This window comes from Electrophorus electricus, chromosome 14, assembly GCF_041902795.1.
Source record: "Electrophorus electricus isolate QZ-2024a chromosome 14, ASM4190279v1, whole genome shotgun sequence".
NCBI classification, from domain to species: Eukaryota; Metazoa; Chordata; class Actinopteri; order Gymnotiformes; family Gymnotidae; genus Electrophorus; species Electrophorus electricus.
This window is the reverse complement of record NC_137510.1, coordinates 16,680,026-16,695,353: the sequence shown is the minus strand read 5'-3', so window position 1 is coordinate 16,695,353 and position 15,328 is coordinate 16,680,026.

Below are 15,328 nucleotides of genomic sequence, written 5' to 3'. Positions count from 1 at the left end.
GCTGTTCAGGGATGGCAATGAAGCTAGGTATTTTCAGTTTTTGCACTGAGAAAACAGCCTTAGGTCAACAAATCTAATAAGTGTTTAGTGCAGCTGCTAAAGTATCACATGCCTCCAGGTGTCTCATTCACTTTCCTTACAACTTTAACAAAGAACTCCACGTGCGCTTATATTTCACTTAGTATTCTAGAAGTATGTTGTACCCTAAGCTAGTAAACCCTGGAACAATCATAAACAATACATATGTGTAATTCAACTTAAAACAGAGATATGAGAAAGTTCTAATAATAACATTAATATTAACATGAATCACAAGAGTAATTGAGCCCTTGCAATGAAAAACCATATAATCAGCCATTTCCCCTTTTTGTGTAATGTTATTTTATTTTTGGATTTTGTACAACCTTTACATTGAAATTACATTAAAATTCTAAATATGCTTTATTTAAACTTACCTTCATTTATGTGGCAATTTAAAAATAAAATTTGAAAGAATTATTTTTATTATTGTTTTTATTTTGTAGAATGTGGAAGAATAGTATATGAATATGTATGGATTTTCATTGCAAGGGCTCATTTGTCTCTGCTACTATATTGTCTCTGCTACTATTTCATTGCAAGGGCTCAATTGTCTCTGTTACTATATATAATGTAAGGTCTCTTCAAATAACCCTAAAAGTCTACACATTTGCACATGTATTGTAGAGTTCAGTCATATTGCTTGTTTAATCAGAAATTGACAATAGGAAATTATGTCGAAGTCCTCCAGAAGCTTCCCCCAAGAACACTGCTCTGATTACAGGCACTGGTGTGTGGGGCATGGCTATCTTTATCATTCATCTGTCTCTATTTTCTCGCTCCTCTGTTTTTCTCTCCTCTCTTTCTTTTTCTCTTCTGTCACTCTCTCTTTCCCATGACTCTCAACATTGCAGAATCAAATTGCAAGAAGTCACATATGAAGCCTCAAAGTATGAGGCTGATATGTGTGTGTATGTGTGTGTCTGTTGCTGATGTGTGTGTGGGTGTGTGGGTGTGTGTGTTGTATAATATCCTATTTCTGCTTTTGTAGTTTTCAGCTACCATATACATAGAGTAAAAAAGCCTGATGTTCTCTGACGTTTCTTCAGACGGATAAGTACCACTGATTCAGTCTGATTCATATTATTCCAGGATTTTGGCAAAGACATTTATTTCAAGATGCTTCTCTCTGTTTCCCTCTCTCTCTTCCTCATTCACTCTCACCCTCTATCTATCTATCTATCTATCTATCTATCTATCTATAGGTAACATTCAAGTAGAATTTTCAATGCCGCACTGTTGTTACTTGAAGAAGTATGTGTGTTGCTGCATTACAATATCTAAACAATTAATGTAATATGTAATTAATTGGCTTGCATTACACTAATAGGTCTTGTGAACTAAATACTCACTAAGTAACTATAGTAAAGAAAAACTATATATTTATCATCATCAGTATCCAATGCAATAAAGTATCCAAACCTCTGCACATGTTTACTAGGTTAAAACATAAATTAGGCTAGCCAAACATAAACATCTGATAAAGTAGACTGTTGTAGAATTAAATAACTTTATAAAGTTGGCTATACATCTTGTGAATTATGTGGGGTTATGGAAAAGAAATTGTTCTTTCTAGCACTTTTGTTCATTATAATTTTAAGTCAGATAAATTTATTGTTATAGCTACACACCTTCTCCTGCACCTATTTCCATCATTGTTTGTAGGTAATTGGGTTAGGGCTAATTAACTACAGTAAGAATGTGACAAGGAGGCTAAGCAGAATGCAGGGAGGAGTTGCAGACACAAGAACATATATTTATTTTCACATGTAACATATAACACTAATTAGCACACAGGCTAATGGGTCAAACATCGACCCACACAGACTCAAACACAAGACTTATATACACGCACGCTAACGAAACACAATGAGGTGCAGGTGTGAAACACAAGGAGGGCGTGGCCATACAGACGAATGCGCGCGCGCGCATACACACACACACACACACGGGGAGACGTTTGGAGGAGGGGCCGTACTGTGACAAAGAACTATACATTTATGTATATACACTATACATAAAATTGTATACAGCCTCGCTTGAAACTTTAAATGGAACTTGTAACATCCAAATAATTTGTTATTGTTTAAGGTTTTTCCAGAAATATCCCGTTATGCAGGGTTTGTTGGGTATTTTAAGGTGATAAAACTGTAATGCTGTAACTAGGTTGGAGCGTTTTGCCATGCAAGAAGTGCTTTTAAGTGTGACCCTGAGGCAGCTGAGCAGCTGCCTCAATGCTTCTCTTGTGCTTTGCCCAGACAACAACAGAGTAGCACTGAAAAAGAAAGAAAATTAACTTCACCACACATCAGTGTTTATTGCTCTTGTCTGATCTACTGCATTTTTGTAAACAGACTTCAAATATATATTGAAGTATAGTATAGCTGTTTTGGATTATACAGTTCAGAATACAAATTTCATAATAAAAGATATTTGTTTTGGCTCATGTGGGAATGAAGTTCTCAAAAGTGCAATCAGAAAAGAGATACATCAAAATCAAGCACATTGTTGGTTCAGACTGTTGTGTACCTGTTTGTGCTCAGTAATGTCTTTTACTTCAGCAGAATGTCTTGAAATTGTTATAAATCACCAGGTATCATTACAAATTCCAAACACTCCATCAGTACATCTAATGAATTATACATACTTAAAATTAATATTTTTTTATAATGAATGTCTTCTTGATATTTAAACTTCAAATTTGTGTTCTATGGATTTCTATGAGGTACAAAGAAATTATGGCCAGTTTTGATGAAGTGCTGATGTCTGCACTATATCTGTGTGTGTGCAGTATTCACAATGTTCTCGTGGCGTCATACACTAAATCAGGGTTGTCCACAGTAAACACCTTTTGTTTGGTGTAGTGTTTGCCATCTGCTTCAGGGGTAACTCAGGGGTTTAATGTATATATATATATATTTGCTTCAGTACCACCAGACTTTTCTTTTCTGCATCATTGTGAGATTTGCTGTCTGAACTGTCTGATGATCAGGAAATTCAGGATAAACCAGAGGGCATTCAGTCAAACTAGTACAGAGAGATAAATCCCCTTTCATATAAGCAAGCTTTAGACAGTGCAGTTTTACTTTTGAGATGATTATGATGAATGGGACAAACTGTAAACAGGTTCAGGGGGGAATGTTATTAATGATACTTCACACAACATAGGGACTCAGCAAAAAGTTTTGATGACAAATGTAGATTCCTACCTTTTTTAAAGGTGTAGTGTCAGCTGATCTCCAGTCATTCTGGGTTTATTTGTTTGTTTGTTTGTATGACAGGTAGAGGAAACATTTCTGTTTACATCTCTGACAAACTCTCTTACATGTTATACAAGTAGAGTTCAATACCAAATCAGGAGATTTAGTAATAATCAGGCATGTCTGGTGTCCCATATCTCTTTAAGCTTATAGCCTATACTCTTTGAGAGTTTGTTAAAGAGTTTGTCAAAGATCTAAACTGGACTTTTGGCTGTGCATTATGAGAACAATAATAAAATAATTTTAGACAGCTTTTTAGTTTCTAATGTACAGCTTGCTGAAATCCATCTATTAATATCAGTGGGAAATGACAAATAGGCATAAGTAATAAGCAATTGTGTTGACAATAATCGAACCTTACACAGGTAGTTTTACACCCCATCTATGTGGTGATAATAATGCAGCTAGTCCTATATGGAACTATTTAAACGGACAGCATCACTCCAAAAAAGAATGGGAGAAATATGTATTTTTTTCCTCGTTCCACTTAGGAACCTGGCTACTTTGTTTTGCACAATCTGAAGGTGAGATAAATGTGATGGTGCAACTTCAGTGTGAAGGGAGTTGCAGTAGTCATGATGAATGCATGAATATTCCGAAATATTTATGTATGGAGTTTGAAAAATCTGGTCTTCAATTTAATTGTTCCTAAATTTTAAAAGAAGAATCAAAAGGTTCCTAACATTGATGTGAAAACTGGAGTAGACAGGACAAAACATTTTTTTATAATTTACAATGCAGTCAGTGGGACATGTGGCTGCCCAATCTTCTAACCTTCCTGATTTGGACAACACGTGCAGAAAGCCGCATGTGCTTACATTACATTGCATTGTACTGCCCCAAATCTACAGGACATGGACTTGGCCCAATGAATTTGCTGCCCCAATTTTTTAACCCACAAAATAAACACAAGATGGTCTAAAATAATTGTGATTGGTCATGTTAAATTCCACACTAAGAACCAGTAAAACTATCAGCAGGGATCTGGCTGAGTACTGGACAGCCCAGGGAATCCAGCAGGTAATTAAAACTGGTTGCACTTGTGGGTGGTAATGGTATCCTACTTGTATGCCAACTTCTTTTTCGTAGGTTGCCGGAGCTGAAGAGAGAGATTTTCCCTAAAGCAGAACCACAGAAATGAAATGATGAAAAGCAGTGCTACTGTACACTTTTGGTCACATCCTGAGAAATAATGGATTGAGCTCTGTGTTCTACCCCTGTCTCCTGTGTCTTGTTTTCCTGCCTAAACCAGGAAAACACTACAAGCACAGTTTCCAGAGTTATAGACAAAATTATTATATTTTATATTTTAGGGAGTTCTTAAATATGTTTTGCCCTAAACACACACACACACACACACACACTCACACACACACACACACACACACAGATATATATTTATTTAGAATACTGTGTTTGGTTAGATGGACGCTGAGCTGGCAGAAAACTTTTCCCAAGGTCTATAAGAAGAAAGGTAATTTGCTTGTAGATCTGAATTTCTGGTAACACTTTACAGGAGGGTGCTGTTTATGAGGCTACATGACACCTACATAAGCCCTTCATGACAACTGACTTAAATATACATAAAAATTTATAAATTCTTATTTCAACCAGCATTCCAACTTTGAGGTCAAATTGTCATATTAAATGTCAATTGACAGTGATTTTTGATGACATACGGATGTGCCATTTGTGGAGTGAAATGACAGCACTTTATGACAACTGACTTTGCATCTTAGTGTTTTTTTCATGATAATTTGATCACATGGCACAGCTCAATGACTTATCAAATTAGTAAAATTTTAAATAAAATTAAAACTTCAAAAAGATGTTCTATAGTATCTCCTGTATTGTCGTAACAATGTTATGAAAAGCTGCAGTGTAACAGATATTTTAAAGTTTTTGAAATTCATATTTTTTACCTTCACTTTCTTAATTCAGTAGTGCTCTGGGAAATATTTATGTTAGTACAAAATAAAATAATTACACCCAAACAGAAAACATGTTGTCACTGTAGAATATGTACCCTACTATTCGATTTAAAATGTATTTGGTGAATGAGGATAACTGTGCTCAGTCAACCTTTCAAGTTTTCCATAATAATAATAATAATCATTATTATTGTTGTTGTTGTTGTTGTATATAAGATGGTCATTTAGAGAAAAAAAAAATGCAATTATGGACTATGGACATTTTTGGTGGTAAATCTCAGAAATCATTTTGCCCTGCTCTAATATAAGACCAAACAGGTCTTCCATGGCCACATGGTCACTGTAAGTATAATGTGCTTTGAATCTGACCTTTCTTTGGCCCAACCATCAATTGGGTTGATAACTCCACTAGAGTACCATTCACAGCATTTTTGCAACAGTGCAGAATTGTGGTAGATTTACAGTGCTCAGACTGCCTCTTTGACTGTACTGTCTGACATCCTGGTTTTGACACCAAACCTCATGATGGCGCCAGTCTGACAGATCTATGACAGCCTTGACATTGCCTTCTCGGTAGAATAACTACTATCTAAAAGTTGTTCTGACCTCTAGTTACAGCTTACTGAGATCCACACTGAAGCACTACTTTACTATCTGGACCCAGAGATTTCAACATTTCATCTAGGGCTTCAACATGGAGGACCAACAGTTCATCAAAAGAAGCATAGTTTCCTCTAGTGCTGCAGGCAAGAGGAAAGGTTTCTAGCTTTATTTTTAATTGAATTTATTTGTTTTTTTTTTAAATCAGGAATAGTTGTTTTTCCAGAAAATCAGAAATAGTTGGTTTTAGCCTCAAATATGGTCCTTCACCCACCTATACATCTGTAAGCAGGCTTGCTTCAATTCTGGGCATGTTTCAGAAGATAACTATAGATATTGAAGTTCTGGAATCTTAGGAGAAATTTCCCTCCTAATAACTATTAGATCTGGCACCTGATGTAACCAATTTGGATATACTAGATCCTGTCTGTGAGTAAGCACATAAACGGTCCCTTGCTCTTGCAGAATCAATGAGCTACCTATGATCCTGACTATAGACCATTGGAAGGTTTGAAGGCTTAATTCCTAACAACAAAAATAAATCACTTCATCATATAGGGATGAAAAACCCGTAGGAGGATCAGATGGCACTGCCTTCTCCTTGATTAGGTAGTCATGCTGGGAAGATGGGCTGTATATTTCAGGTGTACCCCTATAATAAAAGGTTTTGATGTAGTTCTTATTGTGATGGTTGGCTAGTGATAGTTGGTGGGATAGGAATGGGTAGTATTGATATGGTATATTGCATAGGACCAGGCAGTTGAGGCCCAGCAGTCAAAGGATTAACCTTGAGTGACACGTTTTGGCAGATCCAGTTACATATGGCCATGGCTTAGGAGAATGAGGACTGATATAATAATGGGGTGAGTGCACATGCAGGGGTATAGTTCTCTTATTGGAAATCTGACTCATTGAACAGAACTCTGCAGCAGAAAACTCACCCATCTCCACTTCACCTGGGAGAAGACCATAATGAGCATCCTCATTCTTCTTAAATTACTCATAAAACTGATCACTGAATCTGAGGGGAATTTGCATCCAACTCATTGACTATATGAGCCCTCTTTTACAGAGCAGCCACACCTTTATCACACCTAGGAAACCTGATACACAGGAGATGCCAGATGAAGCAGTGGTGATCAAGACCAAGTTAGCATGAGTTTTGCAAAGTCCTTCAATAGCCTTCGAATATAGCTTTCACCCATAAGCAGTATTTGTGGACAGTAAAGGTCAGGTTTGAACAAGACCTTTGAAATGTTCCTGTTATTAGAAGTAGGATAGCTTCCCAGTTGAGTACAGATTACCAAAAGCACAAAAAAACTGTACCCACCCATAACTAACTGCTGTATACTGCTGTATTTTTTTTTTCTGCAGCCAAGTTGGTGCTCAGCTCTCATTATGATGCAACTTACTGTTACATGATTTTGCAATGTCAAATCTTAGTTGTGAGATCATAGTTATTCATAGGCTCAAAACAGTCATCAATAATTGCTTGTAGTATTGCTGTGCTTTATTCCAAGTAAAAGCAAAAGAATGTTATTATGCATCCTCTCATCTGTGTTCTGATTGTCACATCATGGTAAATGTCAGCCCAACCATGTACAGATTCAGTCCTAGGCTTGTTCCTCCAAAACAGTATTGCCAACAACTCTAAACCTACATAATTTTCGGCAAGAACCGCAATGTATGTTGTGAATGTGGCAAGGTGTTTCCAGTGTGATATAATACTTGTAAGTCTCAGAAGCTAGCTGGGTAAAGGTGATGAAGGTCAGAAGATTAAATGTTAAATAGAGAGGAGTCAGGTACTGCTAGCGGTATAACCCTGTGCTTGAAAGGGAAAGATTTTACTATCTGGTATGACACAGACCCTGGATGATATGAACAGAGGCAAGGATACCTAGATGTAAACATGGAAATATATCTAAAAACTACCATTAACTAAGACTACAACTCCAAAAGCTACAATTACTCTAAGACCAGCATGTAGTAAGAAAAAGTAATTAACACTACCTTCATGAACCAAAACGTGCCTGCATTCACCCAGCTGGAATAACAGTGCTGCATGTCCCCTGCCATGATTTCTCACTCTCTCATAGCCAAGGTTCTTTTACTTTATCAAATCTTCTATTGTTATTATTAAAGTTTAAAAAAATAAAAAATAAATAATAAATAAATAAATAAATAAAAGTGGGACAGGTCATTTATTCCATATTTGCCATCTCAAAGCAAGTTGGGTACAATTAGTCAATGAGAATTTTACTAACTGAAGAAGAGTTTGCTAATTAAATATAGACTACAATTTATCCCTCTGATGAAACTTTGATCTGATCAGTGTGGGCTTTCTCACCCCCAGGCGACATACAGGATCCAGGACCCCTCTGGCGCCATGATGCTGAACAACAAAGCCATAAAATGGCCTAACTTATGGCTTATTATGCTGCTCTGGCTTTCTGACCCTTCCCCCTCTTCTTAAGTATCATAAATTCACAAATTCAAATGCAGGAACCTTTTACCAGTCTGGTTATACACCAAGAAACTGTGACCATAAATTTCAACAGACTTAAAAACTTTTCTCATGCCATCATCTCAATATTTTTCATGCTCACGTGTACATGTTTCTTGTCCACAGTCTCACTAAGCAACAACTTGCTATTCTAAACTACTATGATATAAAATGGTAATCAGCCAGTAATGCATGGCTATCTTAATATAATCTTCAAATTTTGATGTTTGTTTTTATTATTTGATGTGTCCATTGTTTCATTATTCTTTTAATATAACTTGTTCCACATTAATTTGCATTATTCGTCCTGATCAATTCACTTCTATGTTGGTTACCCAATGTTTATTGTAAAAAATTGTCAATTACTCCTAACTATTGTCACAATTGGCCCCTCCCCAGTGTCCTGTCATCATGGCCCCTCCCCAGTGTCCCGTCATTACCTAGAGTAGTGTTGTTGTTTTCTTTACTTCTTTGTCTTGGTTTCGTTCCATACTTTCATTTTCTCCAACCCTTATGAGTGTCACCTGTGTCTTGTTTAGTTCTCATTAACCCACATTAGTCTGTGTATATATACCCTGTGTTTTCTGTCCTAGCTGGCTTGTCATTGTTATCCCTGCCTGTTTAAGGGTTGATTTGCCCATGGTATTTGTTAGTCCAAGCCTCTGTTTGTGGTAAGCACTGTCAAGTTTGCGTTGACAGTATTTATTGTTGTAGCCATGTTGTGTGTTGTGTATTTCTATTTAGTTATTTTCCTGGTTTCTGTATTTTACTTTGTTTGTTTTAACATGCTTCCTGCATCCCTTTGTGTTGGCTCAGTGACCATGAACTATGATTATAACCCTGATTTTGGACTTGCCCTTAATAAATTTCACTTCTCTCAGCATTTGCATTTACCTCGTGATACCTCCATGTTACCATTGTGATTACTAGAAATCTTCTAGTAACCAATTAGACAAAATATATTAATGTCAGTAGTTTGTAACTTCAAGAAATAGGAAATTCTCTATCAGCCAGCTCTGAAAATTCAAACCCATGGATCAAGAAGTCTAGTCATCTCACCTTCATTATCTTACATTGTTTGTGCCAGGTCGAGACATGTAATGGAAAACAGACACTCTCTCTCAGTGCCACCCAAATGGTTTTAATGGAAAGTGGGGACTCTCCCTCAGTGCTCCCAGATGGTTTGATATGGCTGAGCCCCACAGGTCATAAGGACAAGAATTTCCCATTTTCCGTTACGTTGGTATCAATAGCAATGCTACTGTTTATATATCAAAATTAGATCAGTAACCCTTTCCTCCCATTTGCGATGCAGCCTCCTCAATCCTATAATTGCTTTTTCCTCTGGCTGTTTCACAAGTTTCTCCTTCCATCCTAAGTTTTTGTGTTATATTTTAGTCATTCTCTCTCTCACGTAGAATCTCATTTGGTTAGTAAGTTTCCTTTGATCTAACCAGTTGATCATACTCGCAGGTTACTTAAACAACTTTCTTTTTTAGTTCTTTCCTTTCTTTTATTAGGTAGCTACTTTGGTCCACCACAAATGTAGTTTGAGTTAATTCTTTAAATTACTTCTTTTGCCACATTTATAGCAATTATAGCAATTTTATAAGACTCAATATCTTTGGTCATTAGTAGAATCTTAATCAATTATTTTTATGCATGTTCTCCTATTTCTGTTGATTCAATAAATATACTCTAGTTATAATGCTTATGAGTTATGAGTGATATTCTAATTTTTATTTATATTATTGAACTGGTGACTTTCATGAGTTGAGACTGAATTAATAATCATTTATAAATTATTTAAAATTAATTAATGATCCATGTTAATCAGGGCAGTGACCCCTATTAATCTGATCAACGATGATGAACAATTTGCTACAAATAGCCAGTAAAACATCTAAGGGTGTGCAGTATGGCTAAATATGTAGTTTTTAGAGGTTTATTGTGAATAGTGTCAATATTTGTAAGAAATGTTTTTGTAAGACGTCTGTGTGGTCTAGCTGTGTAGTATAAATAGTGCCTTTCTCTACTATGTTAGTGCTCTAAAGGTTTAGATGACTTTGAGTATCATTGGTGTCCCTAAGAAAAACTGTACAGGAAACATGCCTTAGGTATTGATAAGTGGGTAGAGGAAGCTTTACTTAATGAGTATTGAGAGACATTGTAACGGTGAGTGGTAAGGAGGCAGAGAAGAGAAGAGATTTATTCTGGGAAAATCCTGAAACAGTCGGTATAACGGTCCAGAGTCAAACTACCAATACAGAGAGTATGGGGATACATGATTAACAAACAAAAACACACGAAGGCAACGGGGAGCAGGCTGTAACAAAAGACGCTAGGAAAACTCAGGGCTAAGAAACATGAAGGCTAGGAAACACAAAGGCACGAAGTACAAACTTAAACACAATGATTTAAATCTACATCCATGCACGGAGTCAATAAACAAGCATAATAAACAGCCAAGACCAAGGGCACAAGGCAGAGTTTAAATACATGAACTAAACGTGGGACAGGTGTGGAAAATCAAACGAGGGGTGGAGAACTAAAATACACAAGACAGGGAAAACATGGAACATGGAAGCTAGGAGGGACTAATCATGACAGACATGAATATTGAGAGGTCATTAAATAGGCCAAACTCAACTGAGATATTCCTGTGCACTTAAATAGCTGGTGTGTGAGCTCTAATGCAATTGTCATGAATATTTGTCATGAACAAATCTCAGAATCACAGTCCAGCTGAGAAACGATAATGTTTTAAAAATAATAAAGGCATATTAGACATAATAATAAAGGTATCCCATGAACTTAGAAAACACATTTGTTCAAAGGTTTATGCAAAAATTTAATAACAGGCTTAAGCACTTAACCTATCTACTATGGCTTGTTAGTAATGTCAGTTTAACAAAATGCTATATCATTGTGATCCTTTGGTTGAGGAACTTCTCTGAAGCATAGTACATGTGAGAAATATGGCCTCACTGCTTTTTTGATGAGGAAGAAGTATTCATTAATTATGAGAGCTCTTTTTATTTTCACTGGAGCATAAAAAAAACAAAACAAAACAGGAAGTAGAGGCCGCTTTTGTATAACCTTTGTTATTTCATCTGCCTACACATAGAAAGTGATGTGTTTGAAAACATAACAATCCAACATGAAAAGAGAGATTAGACAAATAAATTATTGTCTACAGGCAGGACCAATTTTCAGTAGCAGTGTGCATATTTACTTATTTATTTGTGCATGTTTTCAGACTGTTGGCATAATATAAATTATAATGGCAGTGCATTTTCTCATACAGGTTTAACAGCACAGGTTCCCTGCCTCCAAGTAACGTTCCTCCACCATTGCTACAATTTCATTATTACACATCCAGAAGGGTTAGCCTAATGATCATGTTTAATCCTCAGCAGACCCAATACACATTGAGCATGTAGTGTAAGTGTACTCATTAATTTAATATGGAAGATAGCTTCTACTAAACTGTGTATATACACAGTTTACACCTGTGAACATAAGAGTTTTATAGCCAAAAGGAGCTCCATTTCACGTCTGTCACCCAGATTATACACGAAGAGCAGTAAAACATATATTAAGTTTAGAGAAAATAACAAAATAAACTGTAGGTCTCTGCCTCAGCATCTAGATTACAGCTGTATCACTGTGTCGCTGTGGAAGTAGACAGAATCCTTGGCCTTATGTTTTGCAACTTTCAAGGTAAAGCCAATTGGTTCTAGGGTTCAAATTAAGAATAAGAAAATGATTGATCTACTTTTGCAGGTTCACCTATTACAAATTTAATGAAAGAAATGTAAATTTCACCTCAAATGTTTTAGAAACTTTTACCATCCAAGTTAGACTTGGTGAGGCAAAAAAGAAAAGGGAAAAATAGACCACACCATTACATTAAGCATTACATTCAATACTAGGAAAAAACCTCAGCGTTAGCCTGCAATCTTCCCTACACTGGAGTAAATTGCTTTCATCTTGGCTCAGCTCCCCTTTGTTGCAATGTGACAAGGCCACTGATTAAACCAGAGGGAGATCAATAACATGCCGGGCCTGACTCAAAATCATCGAGAGCAAATCAGCATTGAGACTTCAGTGAGCTGTGCAGCAAGAGACAGGAGGTGCGGAGCCATCCATCAGTCTACGTTTTCAGAGGTCTGCCCATAGGGTTGTTGATTTGGCACCTCCTGGTGACCAGTCACTTAACCATGCATAATGAGGTCTGACAAACCGAGAATGATTCTCATTGACAGAAGTCCTACGAGGGTAGGGCTCTTTACACAAGCAGCAGTTATCTTGTGTAAAACATGGTCGGCACGAAGGGAGGAGACATGCTACACTTTATGGGAAATATGATAGTTACTGGATGGCATTCAGCTGACCAAGCTCGAAATTAGAAAGCTAGCTGTGCACTTTCACTTAGTTTTTCTTAAAAGTTAACTGATGCTGTGCACACACATCAAGTGGAATTAGTTGTAGATTCCTAATAATAATATTTTTTATAATAGTTACTTTTTATGGTGTTTCCTTGGTTCTGTTTGTTTAAGGTAAATTTGGTATGAGCAATGAAAATACATCTTACTTAAACATGCTTGTATCTATGGATAAGGTATACCTACAGACCAAGGTTTAAGTACTGTTTTATCATTGGTCAGTGTATAAGTCTAGGATTTAAACATTAGAAGCCTGGAGAAGAGGATAATTTCCTGTGGGTCATATATGCTCTTGCATTATTGTTCCATGAATAGAGGACTGACAGTCCAAGTAGATATTGTTCCCAACAAAAATATTAAAAGGAGCTATGACAAATATGTTCAGGCAAATAAATAAAGTGTTACTAATTTAAGATCAAACATGAATAAGGCAGTGCACATTTATTCAGTGATAAAAATAAATAAGACATTCTATGGTAAACCTGAGGTCATGTTTGATAATACTTCTTTTGTAGGGGCGAGGTTTAGCACTGCAATGGAAAGACCCTAAATAATAATATACATGTGGCAAGGCTGAGTTTCTCAGCGTAGGAAAAGAAATATTTAAAAAAACATAGCTTTCGCTGTGAGATTTAGGCAATGTAATATAGCAGACAAAATGATGAATAGCTTTCCCTAATCGCACAATGACACAGTACCCCAGCACTGCAGGAAGTGCTTAGCCAAGCTAAAGTAGCAGGTCTGAGCATGTTTACTACTTACACTGTGTTCATCATCATTGGATAAGACAGCATGTAATGGCTGGCTAACTGTCACACCCTGGAGTGATGGAAAAGGGTGGCGATCTCTGCTGACAGCAACTCTTGGGTTCGGAAAAGGCCCTGCCAAGTGACTGCTGTAGCACTGACCCTCTCCAGTTAAATGGCTGTGTGCCAAATAGCTCTAAAAAGCAGACCTTCTCTTGCTCACTACCCACTTTTATCTCACTAGTGTGTTTGCTCTTGTGCAGATGTTAAACGCACTGGAAATGTCATGATCAAACTTTAACAACTTGCTGCTTGTCACATCTTCTATTTGTCTTAAATGACTTAAGTATATTTGGTATGGAAATTATTTTGGAATTGGCCCTGAGACGGAGAGAAAAATTAGAGAGAATGGAGGGAATTTTGATAAATGCACTGAATGTTCTTTGGGCCAATTAACAATTACATACAACTGGAAAATCTCTTATGACACAGCAGTGTGAGAGAGAAAAAGTAAGACAGAGAAAGGAATAGAAGGTAAAAAATGTATTTAAGTTATTTATTGTGAATATATTTCTAGTTACTGTCAGTGTACTGCAGCCTCATTGCAATGACTTGATGCAACAAACCCATCCCTAAAAACACACATTAATTTAGCATCATATCTTAATGCATCCCCATCACCAATGTAGGTTATAGACCTTAGACAAATTAGCAGTTTCCCAATAATAAAACATTGAACATCAAACAGCCTCTACACAGAAGGGAACGAAGCCTTGGTTGAATATTAATGACCACAAAATTAGCATGATATGTTTAGTCTTTATATCTGAATAACATTAAATCTAGTATATGGTCACACAGATTGCCACTGGAATGGTTTGTAAGTAAGGAAACAAACCCCATATCATACTTGTATGTATATATATATAAATCATGCTATCAACACCTACACTCTACTAGTTATGCTGGTATAATAAGCTGACCCAAGGCAGAGATAGAAGCCATTGATATTAAGACAATGAGACTCCTCACAATGCACAGAGGGTTTCATCCCAAATCCAACACTCTGAGACTGTACACTAAATGGAAGGAGGGGGGCCACGTACTAGTGAGCATCAGAGCCACTATCCAGGATGAAACAACCAAGATCCAGAAGTACACCAGGAAGATGGCCCCAAGTGATGAAATGCTTAGTGAGTACCTCAGACAGCAGAAACCCAAGAGGGGTGGGAATGAGGAGGAGCAGGAACCATCATGTTAGGATAAAGGCCTGAATGGTATGTCACACTGGCAAATAGTGGAAGTGGCTGATATGGAAAAATCCTACTATTGGCTGGAAAAGACTGGATTGAAAGACAGCATGGAGGCAATAATCATGACAGCACAGGAACAAGCTCTGAATACAAGACCAATAGAGGCTGGGATCTACCACACCAGGCAGGACCCCAGAAGCAGGCTGTTCAAAGTTGCTCCTGAGGCAATCCAGCATATAACAGTGGGATGCAAGATGCTAGCGGACAGAGCATACATGGAATGCCATAACCAAGTGGCTGGCATAGTATACAGAAACATGTGTCGGGTACATGCTTGAAGTTCCAAGGTCAGAGAGGGATACACCCCAGAAAGTGGTGGAGAATAACCAATGTAAGATCCTGTGGCATACTGACAAAATGATAATGGATAAGCAACTGGAGATAGTAGTGATCCACAAACAACAGAAAAGTGCCATATTGATAGATGTACCAATACCAAGTGATAGCAA